This window comes from Coturnix japonica, chromosome 12 (assembly GCF_054131305.1).
Source record: "Coturnix japonica strain WE chromosome 12, WE-NBRP24, whole genome shotgun sequence".
NCBI lineage: Eukaryota > Metazoa > Chordata > Aves > Galliformes > Phasianidae > Coturnix > Coturnix japonica.
The window spans coordinates 19,545,132-19,565,214 of NC_140674.1; the positions used below are offsets into that span (position 1 = coordinate 19,545,132).

Sequence of the window (20,083 nt, forward strand, 5' to 3'; positions counted from 1 at the left end):
GTTTTAGCTAAGTTGAGATGACTCGAGATTTCCCACAAATAAAAACGAATTTTATATAACAGCAGACATTGGACGAGACGTTTTTCATCAGTAATTCCAAATTTAGGTCTAACAGAGGTGATCTGCAGTATTACTAACCTATGCCCTGCACACTTCTGCTGTGTGTGGGCTGCTGAGCTTCATGACACGGAGTTCAGCATCATCCACTGCAGCAAGGCACAAAGCTTGCCCTGCTTGCAGGGATGGAAGCTTGCTCAAGTTCTGCACCATAAAGGGAAAGCCCTGCAAGCAGGGGCTGCTACACTGCAGCAGGAAATCAATGAACTGAATGACAGTGTAAGTATATCAAGTGCAACTTAAATGCGCCAACATGAGTATCTTACTACAGATGAGTGCCTGGTACATGAACAAAGGAGTACATTAGCATACATACTGCTATTTGTTTCATAAGGAGGTATAACAGGCAAGTGCCTCCAAATTATAATGCACACTTGACAACTTTTCATTTTACAGATCTAAATAATTCGATTCCAGTTTTGAAAGAGCTAAGGATGCAGCGAATGTGAAACTCCTCAAGGCTTTAGACACTGCTTTTAAAACTTCAGCCCAGATGGTCTGCAACCAAAACCATATGTCTGAATAAATCCTGAAGCCTGGGAAAGTTGATTTGAACTTTAAAGGCCACTCTGCGCTATGACACTGCACAGTTCATGTGAATACAGACGCACATGTATTACAGCATCGATACTCACAAAGAGCGCACAATGCTTACGCCCAGCTCCTGCATTTCTCTTTTACTTCGTTTCATGCAAGATCTATATAACAGTCACCTTTAGACAGTAATTGTCTTGAAAACATAAATTACATCCATCACTTCCAGCGCAAACCATAAATTATTGTCTGAATAGAAAACAAAGCTGCTCATTCTGATAGTCAGGCGCGGTTCTACATGTGTATTGATTAAGCACTCTTAGTGCTTTATTAGGTTTCCTTCCTCCACAAAGTCAATAGTTGGAAGAATATTTCTTCTTGTGCTGTTATGAAGCATTGTAAATCTGAGCTGTTATTAACAAGCACCTGATTAGTGGAGCAAATCTCTCCAAGTTTGGCACAGACTTTTCTCCAGCCAGATCCCAGAGAGTTCCCCTCATTGCTACCTCATCCCCCAGCAGCTGCTGCACCTGTGCTTACACCAGTTAGCACCTCCTTTTATACAGACATATATATTTTTAACTTTTTCAGAGAAAATTTCCTGCTGCATGCATTCTTCTCCATTCCCTTGTCACATTCTTACACACAGATAGCATCAGCTGTCCAATTTATCCGCTGTGCTCATGTCCCATCCTTCCCCAGGGAGGTGGAAATCTTGAAGGGTTTGCTTGCTTTTGTTACTCAGCCCTTAAAGAAACTGATCTCAAAAATCCTTGATGCAAAACCAAAACAAACAAGTAAACCCCAATCTCCTTGTTAGACATACATCACCAGTATCAGTTTTTCCTTTTTAAAATGTTAGGCTAGTGATTGAAAAGAGCTACAGATACATTAGTGCTTTGTTCTTCCATGCATCAAAAATAACTCCTTTAAAATCAGAAAACTAATAAAAAGAAAAACTAAAAACAAAAAAATAAAATAAAAAATACAGGCTTAGAGTTTAAATAGCAAGTTAAAGAACAGCCTTAAAAAAGCAAGATACTGTCAGGGCTGCTGTGCTGGGCTCGACCTGCTGTTAATCTTGTGCAAGATCAGGAAATGCTCAGTGTACTCTCTGAGATGGAGGTGGCCCAGCCCAACACCTGCTCTCAGGACTAACTCCCATAACCTGCCATTTTACAGTCCTTCCAAATATAACTGCTTATCCTCCAAAACCACATACACAGCTGGTCTCCTTCACTCCCTTTTTTTCCTTCTTGCATCCCTGAGCTTCAATGCTGTTTTGCAACAATAACTTCCAAAACAAAACTAGTGGGTGAAAAAACATGGCTTGGATGTGTTTCTTTTTATCCCACTTTATAAAATCTCCTTTAGCAAGAACAGCTACTTCCTAAAAGTTAAATGCAGGACCTACACCAAGTTTTCTACACCAACAGGAATGGCTACAATGAAAGGAAAAATGCCTGTCAGTACAATGGAATCCTGTAATAGTGCTCATTTTTAACTTCAATTTCACACACAAGGTATGAATAATGCAACATGCCTGAATTAAGCAACAACAGACTAACGACTGCTAATTGGATGTGATTGGAGATGATTGTGGAGCACGACTAGAGCTGTGATTACAAACAGAGCACCCAGCCCAAACCACAAGTAGCACTGCTGCAATTAAAGATATTTTATCAAATTAGACAAGAGTTTGCCTTCACTGGCTGTGACAGTTATGAGTAAAACATAAAAGAAAGCCTAATTTGCTGTAATGTAGCTTTTCTTACAAGAGCTCTTCTGAGACGGATTTCTTTCTGCTCAGACTTTTTATGCCACAAAATGGAACCCTTTTAGAAAGAACACAGGACTCCACAGTGACATCCTTAAAAGCCTTTGCTTTTGTCTGGAAACAAAGTTGTGTTACAAACGCCTTCTCTTTGTGCTTCATCTGACTTCCATTACCAACAAGCGGCAGCTATGTGCAAGCAAACAGGAGAAAAGACTCTGAATTCTGGAGGTTTGATTTCATGACATAAGCTCTTATCTAACTTACAGGTAGGTAAACACTCTGTGAAGATGATTTCCAAAATAGTTATTATTACTGAGACTTCGGGAGCCTTAGTGACTCAACTTCTGGCACAAGTTAGGTGTTGGGTTCCAGCCAAGCCAAGCACTGGAGCCTATTGGGGAGCTCATAAAGAGCAACTTGACCCTGGGACAGTCTGGCAGCCTTCCACCCCTTGTTTTGTGGGTAAGAAAATCAGGTTTTGGTCAAAAATGAAGGCTGAGATATTCACAGTACTTTCTTTTTTTTTTTCTCCATTGAGCTGTCCAGCTTCTATCTTCTGTATCTCAAGAAAATTTATATGCAGAACTACTGCCTTACTCCCTCCTTTGCATTATCACCCATTAAATGGGTCATCAGACTGCAATTGTATAGAAAAAGCAGATATGATAGGTCATTGCTAAAAGCTTAGCATTTACATTTATTAATCTTAAGTGGTAAGAAGTAGTTAGTTTGACACAAAAAAAATAAATAAATAAAATAAGGCCATGCAAAACCATTGGGGTTCTCAGGCCATGATAGCTGCAGTGTGACAGCCAACATGTATGTGCAAATAACCCAAGGTAACTACAGGCTAGCTAATGCCGGTGTCTTCAGGAACAATAACAGTCTCAGAGGTGAACAGCACTGACATCAAAGGAGCACAACAGGAATGTGAAGGCAGCTCATGCTCAACCTCTATTTTCAAGAGATTTAAGATGTCACCTCCTGTGAAAAGCACTGCGACAGCCAAGCACAGAAGTAACAAAGGCAAAGATAAAGAGAACAATGTGCAGCAATTTCAGAAAGAAATAAATACTCTAGCTCCCAGGTAAAGCCTGTAATGATGGGTCAGAGCCAACCAGATAAGCAGTGGCACACGCTGGGTGTTTTGATGCCTGCTATGCTGTTACATCAGCATCCGCACATGGCAACAATTGGAGCTGGTGACAACAGAGTGGGGTGAGCTGCGGGCAACATAATATGGGAGCAGTGAGTGGGGTCCTCCGAGAGCAGCCTCCCTGGAAAGGGAATTCCAAATAATGGAAAAAACCTCAAATCATGATTTTTTTTCTTCTTGTTCCATGAAAAGCAACAAGGAGAAATACTGCTATAAATGTAGAGCAAAGTATTCATTCCAGCTTTGTCTCTCCCTTATTTTCCTGTGCTTAGCAAAATGATGGACTGCCAGTAGCAAGTGCACAGCTCCTTCTTTCCAGTCTTACAAAACAACTGCAGATCTGGACACTTCAATTCACCTTGTGTGCACGTAGGGAAGAGGACACAGTGCAGGAAAAGGTGGCATCCAAAGACCTTTCCAGAAAACGTTTGAGCCCGTTTGTTTCTGCTACCAAACAAAGAAGCTCCTGCCAGCCAGAATAGTGTGTGAAGATACAGATATAACTGAAACATGGAACAGGTGTGTGCCCTGCTTCTATTTTAGAATTAGAACTATGATTTTTAACTAGAAAGTTCTGTTTTCTTTTTTTTTCCCCTCTTTTCTTAATAGTTGTCCTTGCCAGTCAATGTCTATCACTGGTAGGACAGGCTCTGCTCATCACTAGGGATTAGATCAGGCAGCAATGAATGGCAACGCCTCTGCTTCTGCATTAAATATTTCTTTCTTCTTATTTCCTCCTGAATATTTCCTCTTGTCTTTCATTATTAGAAGACTTTCCTAAAATCTCTCCAGGTAGAATTACTTGCTACCTTGTCAAATAACCTCTGCTAGCTACAGTTGTAAAGCCATCTCACTTTTTTCTACTTTTCTGTAATTATTCTCCTGGGTGGTTGGAACACGACCATACAACCAGGTCACCCCTTTAATAATGAGCATAAATGAGAACTCTTCATTTGGTCTGCACAGACGTATGCCGTTGCCACTTAACTGTGCTCACTCACAGTGCCTTCTTGTAACAGATCTGGCGTGTCAAGGGCAAAAGAATCCACAGAAATAAAAACAAATGATTAAATCTCCATCAGTTTAATTTGTAAAGAAACCCCGGGGAAGTCATTATTCCCAGAGACCTCATTGCCTAATTTGTCTTCCGAATTCCTCTAACTTATTTGGCACAAGTGGGTGCTCATTAGCTGTTACTCAGTGCTCCTGCAGGGCAGGTTTCCTAAGAGCAGCATTGTGCAGCACCTTGATGGAAAGCCACAGCTGCCTTGTTGGTTTCTAAGTGGGAGCTAAATATTCCAGAAAGATCCAGAATAGTCAGTGAGGTGAGCATTCTTGTACTGAAAAGAAATCCCTGCTGATGCATTCAAGCAGGACACCTGAGCCTGGTGTTGGAGTTATAGCAAGACTGAAAACAAGCCATGTCCAAACCACTAACCTGTATTTTCCAGGGGTTATAACAAAAGAAATTTACATTTGTGCTCTTAGCAGAGCATTGGTGAGATGGTGCAGTGCACTCACAGCTTCACAAATCCAGTTGGTTCTTTCACATGTGATCATTTTACACTTTTAAACATCCATTCCTCCACCCTTTTCCCTGCAAATGGCAGATATGTTATCACACTCCTGATGAGTAAAAAGAGTTTACTGTTGTAAAATCTTAAATAACAGCACATAACTATAAGGTTTCTGGTTTTAAGATAACCAATTGTATTTTGTGAGCAGCAGTAAGGTAACAGTATTAAAGTTAATGCTCTTAAGCAGAATATTTATTAGAAATAAATTTAATATGCTTAAGATTTATTATAGATGTTCAACAAATTAAAAACGGGCATCAAAGGGCAACAACTGCTCAGGGTGGAAAATCAAAGCATGGCCATGCAGGCTGTGCAGAAATAAAGCCATCCACACAGCATCTGTGTGCAGATCATGCAACCTGGGCAAAGAGAGGCATATTCCAGAGCCATGTATTATTTGGAAGCCTAGTCCTGCTCTCAGAAGGTGATGAAATAAATCTATAATATGTTTGCCTTCATCTCTCACTCATTCTTATGGGCCACTCAGAGCTTCTGATTTATCCAACTCTCTTCAAGCCAAATGCTGACAGCTCTCCAGCACGTGGAATAACAGCAGTATGATGCACATCAGAAGAAACCAGTGCAGAACAGCCCGCCCTGAGCCCCATTCACACTGCACTGTATGCTCTTTAGACCCAAGACCTCTCTTGCTGAATGCATCCATTCCTCCTAAGTGTGAGCATCAGTGAATTTGATATTTCACATCCCACATTTGCAACTTCATCCTTCAGCTCCAATCAAAAAATAAATTCCTCACATTCAAACCAGCCTAATTACTGTTTTTGCATGAAAAAGACAGCCAAAATCATTCTGACTCACATAAGGAAAGTGTGACATATGAGAAGAGCACATGTATAACGTTATGGATGGTTCTGAAGATCTAGCTGGAAACACAGGCTGCTCCTAACATCGTAGCAGTTGCCAACAGTCACCACCTAATGTTGCCTGAGAGACTGAAGTGACTGTGTGTTCAAAGGCAAAGGCTCTGGTATCTGAGTTATCATGCTCTGTTACTGATGGTAGTGGTGAATTTTTACCAGCTGGAGAACATTCCTGGGATAGCAGCAATCACATTTTTATCACAGAAGATGAATCCGCTACACAAGAGTCTGTACTTAAAAAAGCAACACATTGCCCTCAGTTCCTAACAGCTGACCATGGGGATTTCTGAGGTCAGAACTGATGCAGTGTCCATTAAGTCAACTTACAATTACTGGATACATCACCTTTCTCCATACACCATACCTCCTCCTTGGCCCACTAGAAGCTTCATTATTGCCCCATCCAGAGGGCAGATGTGGAACTCTCTCTCCTCTAGTGTAAGAGACCATCAGGTTTCTCCTGTGCACATCAGTAGGTATAGGGGGGATGACTGACAGCTCTTCCTCTCCCCCATTCTCTGCAGCCATCTACATGTGATTACAAGTTACAGACTGGCCAAAGTTTAGTGGGGCTTCCCTCTCAAATGCTAATGTATAACATTATATTGTTATAAGAGGGAGGGGGAAAAAGAATTATAAATTCTACCAAGGTCATTAATGTACAAAATGCAAATCGTCTCCCATTTGTCAAAGACCCTGGGGAAGTCTAGAGATAATTGAAATGATATATGAACAGAGGAGACTAACTGCTAATGGTCTGTATATCAATGAATCAATGTCATATTTATGAAGGGCTTTGGGAAATTATTTTAAATACTTCATCTATAGCTGAAGTTTAGCCTACTTTTTCTTTTTAATGCTGAAAAATTAATGATTAAGTTGAGTTTATAGTTACACAACTGTAAACCTGCAGTAATTTAGGCTCAGTAGCAAGATATTGAAAAACTACTGAAGTTTGTGCTAGAAGTGACCAATCTCTTCAATTACCATGGATTACGGCTTAACTAAGAGCAATATACATTTCAGAAGGAATCAAATATACGACCAGCCCTCACTCCCACATCATTCAAACTCATTTATTTTCCTGTGCATCTCCATTCCTCCAGATTTGGAATAAATAGGAAAAAATGAGGAATCTACCAATCAATCTCCTCCTCCTCTTTCTCTGGAATTTTTAGTTACAGAGTGAAATGCTACAGGCAGGGACTATTTGCTGGTGCATTTATGGAATACTGACCAATAGGGGAGAGGGGAACAGGAGAAAGAAGTGTCTCCTTTGCAACTAAATGTGAAGTAAATCTTAGAGGCAATCTTGGAGTGGGGGTAAAGAAAATAAAATTTCCTCTTCAAAGGAAGAAATAACAAAAAAGAAGGTATGGTTCTGCTCAGCCTTCTCCAATTATGGGAAGGGCTGTTCCTCCTATACTTTTCTGTTTCTTTTCCCATACAACAAACAGGAAGATTTGGAAGAGAAGAAAACCAGCTCAACTCCAGGCTTTCTACCATAAAGCTTTTTTCTAGCAGAAAACCCAATCATATCCAATTTAAGTGGCAAACAGCAGTATGCTGAAACAGGTAGGCTCAGTGCTGGATTACCTGAATGAAAGTCCCCTTCATCCCCTTTCTCGCTGAATGAAATCACAAGGGAGAAGAGGGAGAAGACAGAAGTTTTCATGCACAGTGTAGGATTGGGAGAGATTTGTTTCATCTGAAAACGGTGCCACAGTAGCTCAGCTCAATGAAATATGCAACTAAGCTGGAAATTACAGCTGGATTTCTTCAGAATTTGAGTAATATACATAGAATTGATTCTCTCATGATATGAGAGGCAATGGCACACAAGCAAATGAACACGGTTGTCAGCAAAATACTGCTGTCATGCAGTCTAAGGAGAGGTAACACACATGCATTGCAGGTATAAAAGCTCACAATCTGTTTTTTAGTCATTACAGCAAAAACATACAAAAAGAATTGGGAAGTCCCGTTGAGAGTTCCCAGGGGTTGGAACCAGCCTTCATGATTACAGAATAGCACAGGGGAGGTGCTGAGGATCCAGACCCTTGGGGTAACAACAAATCCTGAAGGAAAACTGATCGCTATGCAAGACTAATGCAAAAAGGACCCTAAAAACCCATCTGTTGAGAACCAGCACTGGGCATGCTCTTCTCATAAAGACTACTGAATAAACACTCCAGAGGTTAATATACTGGGTAGAATAAAATTTTCAGTACCTATTTTCTCAAAGAAAGAGAGAGGAAAAAAAACCAAAACAGCTAAAAGTACAAATTAAACAAGATAACTCAAATAAATAAAATCAAGGGACATTCATGTGAAGAAAGACTGGTTCAGTTGGAACATCTGAAAGTACATAAAAACATCTGCCAAAAATATACCTGCCTTTTCTCTCCTCTCCACTCTTTAAAAATCTTCATTTCTCTATCAGTCTTCCTTTGCATGAGCTCAAATTAACCACTCTATAAACAGCAATACAGCATCTTGCTTTAGTTAAACGAAGACATTTTTCTCCTTTCACCTATCTTTGTACATTTACTGATGAGCGAACAAGAAGAAAAAGGCCTGCATAGAGTAAAAGCTTCGAAGAATTAAAGCTGAATTTTTAAGAGAAATCTCCAACTTCTCAACAAGATGAACACCACATTTTCCCTCTGAGCACCTCAACACCACTGCTTTCCAAGCTCAGCATCAAGTAAACACCAAGGGAGGAACAAACCATCTTTTATGGATTTTCAGGGAGGAGGGAAGATAGCAGCTCTCCTGTTAGAATTCCTCAGTAGTGGCCAAAATTCCCCTCTTAACTGAGTTATAATGCTCCTGCTAAGGAAGGCTAGCTAAAACCTTGAGATAAATTTGCCTGTATGTAAAGTTTTACTCCAATCATAACTTCCATTTTCTTTCTTATCCTGTTAAAATTTTGAGTTATATATACAAACTGTTCATTATAAACACTCATTCTGGAAATACTGCAAACCAGTCACAGTCATTTCTTCTACAGCTTTTCTTTTTGTAGGTGACATTCATATTGCAGAATAATTTAGACAGTAATTTAATCACAGGGTTTAGAGGTCCAGCAAATGTTACATTTACATAATGTCAGTCTTTCAGCAGATAATTTGGTCCTTTGCATGTGTTAAAAGACGACACGGCTTGTTAAGATCTTGTTAGTATGTTTAACCCAACAGATGAATGGCTAGTTTGTTAATCTGCCATATATTTCTAATTTTCCTGAGAATGATTAGAAAATTCTATTTAGAGTAAATTCATGAGCTTTTCATTCCAACAGAGTGACAAATCAAAAAGATTATTAAATCTTAGGGTCTAGAAATCTCCATAGAATGGCCACAGTCTTTGCTACATAGCTCACATCAAAATGTCCCTTACATAAATATTACAACAGTTATTATTTTACTTATGCTTACATTAAATATATTTGACCTAAAGCATTAAACTGTACCACAAACCTTATTTTTTTAGTATTTTCATAAGGAAGTATGGTTATACCATTGCTTGAAAATCTTTCTTTTTATTTCCCCACGTCAAATGCTGCTAAGGAAAGAGAGGAAAAATTATTTAGTTTAAGTATGGTAATGCTACTGCCCTGCATACACAACGGATGAAACAAAAGCTGGTCATTTGTTATTACCCAAAGAGAAATGCTTATCTCCACAAGTGATTTTCAAAAAGCACTACTGTGTGTTCACACTCAAGAGAGCAATAACCTGGTCAGTCAAACTGCATTCCAGGAGTCTTAACAGCATGTATCTGTAGCTAGAACTGCTTGCTTTTTTGTTGTTGGTTTATTCCTTTTTGTTTTCAAGTTACCCATGGTATCCTTTCTACTTACAAGACTGGAATTTGAAGTAGAAAAACTGCTGTGCTACTCAGTCAGCCCATTCCAGTGGAGGATGTTCCCGTTTTCCACTGCCTCCCTTGTCTGGCTTTAAAATGTGTTACAGCTGATCACAGACAAAAATCAATAAGCCAAAAATTACACCTGCAGCCAATAGCAGGTTTGGTCATTTACTTGTATCTTGGAGCAATTTTGCCTCCTTTCAAAACAGAAATGTGTTTACCTGGAGGACAAATTCATACAGTTTGCTATCAGTGAAGTATATAACAGCCATCCAGAGCAAGGGATTGAAAGGAACAGCAGAACTCAGAACAATGCAAAAATGGGGAGTCCCTCCTTATTCACTTTAATCCACTCAGCTGGCCACTGTCACTACTCCTACCTTTACACTGCAGAGAAACAAACGCTTTCTCTCCTGGCATAAGATTTTGAAATGACCATACTGCATTTCTTAAACAACTTTGCTTCTTCTCATCATAGTGCTCAAAAATCTATGTCACTATTTTGCAATCTGTTTCACTTAAAAATTATTTTCATTTAATACAGCTACTGAATGGCATTTTCAATTCATTGTTTGATTTTTAAAAGTAAATCCAAACACAGTTTCTGTTATGGTGAATTTGGGCTCAAAACTCAAGGAAAGTTAGGAAACCATGTCCCTTCCAGGCATAAGAGAATTGTGTATCATCTTAAACAAAACTGGAATCAGCTTTAATTCCAGGAATGGGGTGAAGACAAAGATTTAAAACCATTAGAGTTAACTAAGATTTAAGTACCGATGTGGTTTAAAAAAATGTATGTATTTATTAACACTTAAACATTGCAAGTTTCACATTTAGAATTAAGACATAGCATCAATGGGCAATAAAAAAATGCACATCCAAGTGATACAATTCTAGGCTCACAACACATCCTTTGCTCATTCCTTAGCCTAGTTTGAGTTACAGCGCTAAGCTTGGATGAGCAATACCACGTATTTCCTTACTTAAATAAGCTAACAAATAATAAATAAATAAATGAAAGGCAAGATTTTCTTCAGTCAGATGGTGCCAACTAGTTGACCCCTTTGTCAAAGAGACTAGCAAAGAAACTGGGACTTGTGGATCTGTACAAGGAACAAGTTGAAGATGTATATAACATTAAAGTTGTCTAAAAGTAAAGGTGTATCACAATCAAATCTTACCTGCTTGATGGCGCCCTAAGAAAAAACTTGTTTACAAGTACAAAACCAAACCAGACTCTTACACAAGGAAAGCAGAGGAAAAACCATAGAACATACTCCAAAATGATCTCACTGACATTTCTTTACCAACAAACAAGAATCAGAAAAGAGAACCAGCTCTGTAAGGAACACATGCTGCTTCTGTTTAATATTAAAGCTATTATAAGCATATCAGTGGCTTCTTTAATTCCTGTATTTCCTATCTATACCACCATAAAATCTATTCCTGAAATCCATATTCTCATCCTATCACTGGCAAATACATTCCTTCCCCGAAGAACGATAAAAGATGTGTTATTTTTGCAAATGAAATAAAAACTAATTCAGAAACTCTTAATGTTTCTGAACCAGTGTGTCTTGGGGAATTGCTCGAGTTTCAAATATCTTTTTAAGATGGGCAGCAGCAAGTACATCCTTCACTGACAGCCATCAATGAGCTTAATTCAGAATAAAAGCCTGAATCGGGATGAAAGCATACAGAAAGTACATTGAAGAGAAGAAAATAAGATCTCAAAGGGTCAGACTTTCTTCACGGAGAATATATAGTGAATTGAGAAACATAGAATGCTCCAACTCATATCTTAACACTTATGAAGCCACAAAAGATGTGAATTTCAAGCAGTATATACATATTCCTTACTACATGCTGACACCTCACAATGTAGCACATAAGGATGTATTATACCAGTCTTATTTTTCAAATGAACTTCATCCATCATTGGGAATGATAAACTCCTTTAGTTTCTATTACCAGTGTCAGGCCTGGGATAGGTGACAGCAATCCCCCAAAACCAGGTGATGTATGTATCACTTGTCTGCTTTTCCTGGAAGCCACTCAATTACTAGTAACCATCAACTGACATCAAAGTAAACCTTGGATAACCTTTGATAGCACTGCTCACCTTCCTCTTGCCATGTCATGTAGTTCAGAATGAAGCAAAGCCTTTAAGAGATGGATGCTCTTCACACACACAGGTTACACATTTCATTTCCTAATTACTGGAGTCTCCAAACTCAGCAGTAAAGGGAAAATTCAAGATCACCAAAATAATTGGAGAGAACCAAGGCTAGACAGCAGAGTAATGACAGAAACCTCAGGAGAGATCGATCACACAGATGTTTCCTGATGCTGAGCATAAACTGTATGCAGCCACAACTAGTAACCAATCAATTGATTGGTCAAATTACCTCCTCGTGTGCAAACATCTCACTGCTTCCACAGTCACACACAAAGCACATAAGACCCTGGGATTGTGAAGTCTTGAAGATGTCAACCTCAAACAGTCAAGAAAACAAACAAAAAAAAAAGATCTGAGATTTAATTAGACCACGACTTGATTAATCTATTTCTTAAGGGAAGCACTAGTGATAAGTTGCATGTTGCAAACCATGATTCATTTTTTAATCATTTCTGTCTGGTAAAGAGAGAGAATCATAGAATTACCCAGGTTGGAAAAGACCTTGAATATCATAAAGTCCAACCACAGCCTAACTATAGTACCCTAACTCTAACAGCCCTCTGCTAAATCATATCTCTGAGATGTGTCAGTGTTTCCTTCCCTCCTATTTCACTCAGCCGAATTCTGCTGAGTAATACCAAAGCTATACAGGTAAGGGGATATCCTTGCTGCTGTTAATCTCATGTTGTACTCCACTTCTTTATTTTAAGGACAACTTTTCCATGTGGAAAAGTCCTTGCCCGGGCAACATGCAATTATGACATTTTAGTTTACCTACTTCTCCTGGATCACAGATGAGCATGGAGATAATTAGCAGTTCCCTCTGAAGAATTAACCCATTGGGAAGGTTGACATTAATACCTTTAACTTCACATCAAATACAATCTATTCAAATCGATAATTGCCCTCTGAATTCTCCTTGTTGCCTTTTGGGCTTATCACCACCTGAAGGATGGTGTACCAGTAAATCCCAAGAAATCCACCATATGCATCCTCTTGTCACATCCCAGGAGAATTTAGTTTACATGGTGAATGAATGCTTTATGGAGCTCTTTTTGTCAGGTATTAACCCATCCAGTCTTGCACTGGCCATTCAAGAAATTATTTGTCTTTGACTAACAGCTGCTCTGAAACTGCCTTAAATATACTCTCACTGTAATTTCTGTAATACAATTCTACAGCCCAAGACATATTCAGATAAAGATATGACAAGCAATGGTTATGGTATTTACAACCTTTGGGCCAAATACTCTGCAGGCATTACTTCACAGACTTCAGAGTTACACCACAAGAGAATACATTAATTGTCTGGCCAAGAGCATTAAAGAAAAGTTCTTGTTATTGTTGTTGGAAACCAAATGACAAGCAATTTATTACTGCATTGTAATTCAACGTAATTTATTGGTTGATTTGCTGTGAGGGATTTTAGCTACATACTAATACACATACTATAAAAAGAATGCAAATTCAGTAATGAAAGACCAAATGAATGAGAAGTAACATTTTCTCACAGTTTGCAAGAAATTAACCTTTAACGTTTTTCCTGTGCTTTGGGAACAGCACTTGGCCAAAAGCTCTTACAGTAATAAAGCAGTGACCCACAGCAAAGAATAAATGTCAGAGTGAAATGATAACAGCAAGCCTACTTACCAGAAAGTGGTAATTTATAAGATTTTAATTTGAGATTATCGTGGGGGGTCAGCCTTATCAACTAATTCAGAATGTAGGTCACAATCATATCCCTTGAAGTGTAGTTCTGCTCTGAAATGTGACTGTCAAAATGGCATGTTTATTATTTCTAAATGATTTCTCTATCAGATATATTGAGTTTACAAGCAAAATGGTAATGGAACAGGTTTGCTTTTCACTTTCTCCAAATTTTACACTTCTGTAGCTCACTAATTTCTGTAGTTATTTCTGACACATTACCCTAAAAGGAAAATCAGACTCCTTACTTCTCACTTTCCTATTTCAAGTTCTGCAGAGCCAAATTACATCCTAGTCACTCTGAATAACCAAAAGCTTTCAGCAAATTAGCACATATCTAAGCCAGCTGGAATTTAAAACACTGCTTCCGTTGATAAAGGATAAAAAATAAATGCAACCCACCTTTAACTTGAGGCAAATTCCTTGAGCAGTATTTATCAGTGTCTCACCATTAATGTACCAACACCACACCACCTCTATCTGAAGCTCTCTATGGGCTTTGTGGGTTCTTCAAGCTTGACCATAGGAGGAGAAAGGGCGTTTAACTGGTTTCACCCTGGTCAAGTCAGTGACTGTGTAGTGCTAATAAAGCACTAAAACCAGCCTGGAGCAGTTCAATAAAAGTAGCTGGTCTAATGTTTCTTTCACTCTGAACCATGCTTTAAATAAGTTGGCCAAGGAAGAAGGAAAGACCTACTAAGCAGGTTTCTTTCCTTATGTCACAACATTATGCTCCTGTGAGCTCCCACTTCTGGGTGGATGAATGTTACAAGGTGTAATTGCTCATTACTCCCAGCTGCTCAGCCTGTTTTCAGGGATGAATTTGGGCCAGTTCTCAGCTGATTTACAGAGAAACAACATTAATACCAATACAGCAACAAAACAAAATCAAAGACATTTGCTCCACCTGCCCACATAGAGGTACAGGGACAGGGATATTTCTTATGTGCAAGAGGGACCTTGCTTGTCAGTAAAACACAGTAAGTTCATTCAATGCCGATGATGCCATTAAGTCTGTTGCATCTTGAGATCTTGAATCTACTGTTGTTTCTTTTTTCTCTAAACTACAAGAGGCTAAAAAACCCCTAATCCCTATTTTTGGAGGAACAAGCTGTAAACAGGGAATAAAGTCATTCAGAACAACAGGCTTATTTCCCTTTCCATTACACAACCTAGAATCAGAGTGTGATTAGATAAGACCTGGACACAATGCAACTGAGAAGATGACATATCTGCTTGCAGAACAGGGTCATGTTCTGACGTTTTCGCATCCCCATTATTATTTAATAATTTTATCCAATAACTATAAACATTTCCTCCGCAATTCCATCTTCAGGCATTCCTCCTCTGCCACAGCTTTCTCTAAGCTATTATACGAACTTACAAAACCTCATTTTGACATGCAAATAGACAATCAAAGCACTCTGTAATCTGTATTTCTCTGTCCTAAAAATTGCCATGGACTAGGAAAAACACTAATGCACAGATTTCATGGAGTTACTGAACTTTACTATACCAAAAAGTACAAATCTGCCAATACTCCAAAATACTTCAGAGTTGATCTCATCTTGTCCGAGAAATATTCCCAAGAGAGGGAATAACTGAGCAATTATACAGACTGAAGACCTGATGGCATTGTCTGCTGGTGACAACTGAACAAAACACAGCATAATGTTAAGTATAATACCTTTCATTACAAAAAGGGAGGGGGTGGGTGTCAAGAAATTATTCACTGCAGACAATTTGTTGCTCAATGGCCTGAAGCAATACCAAGGGCTGTTAGAGCTGATATGACAGTCCTTAAAAGCAGTAACAATCTACACGTTGGGATTAATGCTATCATCAAATTCAAGCAACGGCTTATAACTCCAAATATTGGCAGAAGTAACCAATTTTCCATCTCTTGGAAGGCAGAATATCTTACATTAAGTAAACCGTAATTCAAAAGCAAGGGAAAAAAAATCACGCCCTCCAAATGAGTAGGTTTCACATATTATAGTATGTGTGTTTGAAAATATATAATTACATGTCAGGAAACAGACCAAGAAACAATGCACTGCAAACACCTTTCTGCTCTTTTCTCCCAGGTTGAGTCAGAGTTGAGACAACCTTTTAAGGCTGATGCAGATGGCTTAGCAAACGCAGAAGACTAAGCCTGCCTTTGGGAGGCAAATGCCTGGCAGGACGTGCTTGATGACAAATGCACAGAAAATGATTGGAGGTCTTCCAGATTGAGCAGATATTTTGTCTAATAATCTACAAACATAAACAGTGTGAAATACTCAGCCTCTTTAGTGGTGTCTCTCATCAAAGCTTCAACAGACAGCAGTCCAAATCCCTTGAAAAACTATGAAAATCAGAATGTGGACAGAATATCAAAATGAGCCCAAATTCAGTCCTAATAGATAATGCTTATTATTCAAAGCTTTTAAGAAACTCCAGTGGGGCACCAATTCCCACAATAGCAAGCTATCTCATTAAATTTTTAACATCCAACTTCTGGTCCAGACTGGAAAAAACTCAAAATAGTTTCTCTCTTCGAGTCATCTACCACTTTGGAGTTTCCAGCTGGCTCTAGAAAGGCCGCAAGTTCAAAAGCAGCAAGAGCTTGACTCCTATTAGAACGGATTACTTTTTCTTACAAAAGATCAAAAGGTTTAATTAATATTAGAATGATCTTGTAAGTTCTCCCACACAATAAGAATGCAGAAATGAAAGCACAGTGTGTTTCAGTTAGGACACTGGAATATTTTTTATCCTTGCTTACACTAGAGGACAGAAAGGGAGTCAGCAGCTGTTGCACCATTTGGTGTAATCCCTGCTCCTTCCTTGGTCAGGGTTTGCATTGATCTTCTGTTTGTGACTGGGGCATCTACATAGTGCTGAGATAAGAGGAAAGCAAAGCAAAAATGAAGTGTGTTCTTATTTTGTCTATTGCTACTGTAATCTGGTAAAGGAAAAAATGAACACAAGAAAACCACCAGATATTTTAAGCATAAAACTTTCAGAAAATATAGAGACCTTTTGACATTTCAATGAGTTGTGTATCATCATCTTGCTGCTTTCTTCTTATTAAGAGGCTACATTACTCGTGCAAACCAGAATGAGTGCGGAAGTATTTATTATCATCTGTGTTTTCAGTTCAGATCATCGAAATGTGGTGAGAATTGTCTGTGTGCATAGAGAGCGAAAGCAAAATGTAATTACTACTGTTGGATCTATTTATTTCAGAAGCTGGACACAAGTCATTGCCGTGACATTTTCATTTTCCTGGATACACAACTGTATTGTAATCTCATTTACACTGGTGTAACTGCATGAGGATCAGCGAGCTTTGCCCCAATCTACATTGCAGTAAGTAACAGCAGGAATCAGGCCTGTAACTCTTAATCGCTAATTCTCATTCACCTCTTGCATGCAACAGTAGCTGTCAAAAAGCTTTTGGAAAACTGTCAATCTCTGGTGAGAGATAAAATCTTGATTAATAAAAATAATTTAAACTTGAGTTTGTTCTATCGGAAGCAGAGGTCATTGGCACTATGGTGTCAAGAAGCCAATATGTTTCAAGCACATGGTATTCTTTGGGGAAATCAAAGCAAAGTCTGCACAAATCCTCCTGCCAAGTGAGCTAACAACTCCATTTAACAAAACACAATCATCCCAATGCTTGGAAGGACTCCTTCCTTAACAAACAAAAAACAAAACAAAATGAAGACCAAAGTAAAATTATTTATGTGATCAAAATCAGAAGCAGAGGAAGAAATTGTGCACTTTGAACATGGGAAGGTGGGGGTAAAGGAAGGGGAGTTTAAGAAGACTAATAGAAATGATCAGCAATGAAAATTCCATTTTCCAGTCTTCTGTTCAGTCGTTCCATGATTTACATAGAGGCTGGATAACAGACTTGAGTCTACAGACCTGTTCAACTTGAGAGACTCAAAAGAAAGACTCTGTAGAAGTTTGAATGACTGGACTCAGCCTGATTGTCCCTTTATTGCATTCATCCTTCGGGTGGGTGCTCTCTGATACCAGCTGTCTGAGTAACACTATTATTGCTTTGAGAGCATCCAGTGACTAAGTGAAAGAATCAAAATTATGAGATTAGTTTATCTGTATATACACACCTGCAAGACACCACTGCACTTAGCAACTTTCTCCTTTTGAACAGCTTTCACCTCCAAAAAACTCAAACCCTACCACTGTCAGAGGGCACTCCCATATAGGATAAACATGCATTTATGGATGCTAAATATCCTTTCCCCCTCTGATCAGGGCTTCAATGGATGCAATGTGATACAAGTCACTGGGTCACCTTCAGCTACCTCCAGCAAAGCTGGGAGAGCATATCCCTTAATTCTGATGTTGAAAGCTGAAATGCCTTTGCATCAAATTTCCCTTATTCAAGTTACTACATGATACACCTAAGAAGCAACAGAACCAAGACATGTTTCCATGAATATGAGTGTGTATATGTAGAAGATAAACTAACTAGCTACATCACAATATGCACTGGAGATGAAACCAAAGCAAATGCCAGCATGATATATTGTGTCAGTAACATCAAAGGAGAAGGGGAGGGGAAGCGAGTGTGAAAATCAAATACAGTGCTTGGGAAAGAAAGCTAATTTTGAGTTTGATGTGCACGAGTGACACTCATTAAAAATTGACGAGTGCATGTTGGAGGATGCCACCTGGGATTATGCAACTGCTAATTAACATTTAACACCATTTTCTAACCTTATAAAATATTCTTAGCCTGCTGAAGGCTTCTTCATAACAAGCACACTAGGAAAAAAACAATACCCAGCACCTAGCAACAACAAATCAAATGGGAAAACTTTATAAACTTCATAAAGCAACATAGGATTCATGATGGGCTTGCTTAAAGGGGCACTACCAAGCCAAATACAGCCTATTAACAGCTGAAAATGCATGTCTCTGACTCTGTTCTTCCCCACCTGGGGCACAGAGGAGCAAAGAGATGCATGGTGCTTACAGGTATCATTGGGTGAACTCCCCACAGCCATACCTCCCAGCTGCAATCTCCCTTGAGACTTGGCATGAGCAGCACGTTAGTTGGCATTTCTACACCAAAACCTGCCCCATGGATTCTCACAACTACCTGGTTTCTGGTGGGGATGCAGATTCCAAGGCACCAACATTTGTTCTTGCTTTAAGTGTGTGTGGCTTAGGGGTCCTACATAGGTGGTAATTATACAGATGTTAACAAGTACGGTAACAAATGTACAGAAGGTATAAGCAAGAGAGGAACTCACCAGTGGTGATGTCTTTGCTGAGGAAGCTGGGGCAATCTTCACCAACAAGCAGTCTCCAAGAGATGCTGCCTCAGTGAGGGTCAGCCCTTAAATGAGGTCTCAGAGAAGGTGGAGTCGAGCTCCACCCCTTCCAGGAGCACAGCTCCATTACTCTCACCTGTGCTTCCGCAGCTGACCCCACACTTGCCTCAGCTGATTAATCAGTGGTTCAGGCTGTGATTACCAATCTCCCATAGAGGTCCCAAACCAGTAACTTTTAGAACTGGGGTAGAACACAGTGGAAAGAGAATAATTAAGAAGAGCAGAGGAAAGCAGGAGTCAGAGTAGAGAGAAAGTAGATAAGATAAACCTGGGCCTGATGGGATGGATCATAGTAGTGGGATGAAAGGGAAGCATCTGCTGATTCAGCACCAAGCATAAGGAGTCTGGGAACTTGCACTCCAGAGAATTTTAAACAATGAAGACCAACACACACACACACACGATGTTTATAGAGTACATTTGGTTTAGGATATTTATACTGTGTGTTTACATTGCACGTTTCATAGTTTCAACAAAGAAGGGAGACCAGATGGACAACCCAAACAGACTTGCTTTTACACTGCACAACGTGCGGGTGTCCCAGAGGGTCTCCCTGCAGGAAGGACAATCTGATTCTTTGCAGCCTGAGACTTTTCTATAAACCCAGGAGCCTACAGGCTTTAATGTGCCTCTGAAGGAAAGTGGTTCTGTAAAAGATAAACATCATTTGTTCTGTGTGCACATAGTAACTTTATGAAAAAAGATGGCCCCATGGTAGATATGGACCCAACTGCAGAGTAATGACATATGTAAAGAGATTTTAATTATTGCATTGGTATTCGTTCAGGATGCCCCAGAGAATTCTTGTGACTTGCTTCTCGTGCCTGCAGATGAACGTACTAATTGCATGGTTAAATGCTTTCCACTTAGGTAGCACAAAATTTCCCCCTCTTTTCACTGGGAAAAAATGATGGGGTTAGCCTTTACC

General features: G+C 39.2%; 1 protein-coding gene across 50 annotated transcripts in view; it reads right to left on the reverse strand.

Moving 5' to 3' along the window:
- The window catches only part of LOC107318346 (uncharacterized), a 183,110-nt gene that overhangs the window by 101,878 nt on the left and 61,149 nt on the right, over nt 1-20,083 (reverse strand). The gene's annotated exons all lie outside the window — the stretch shown is intronic.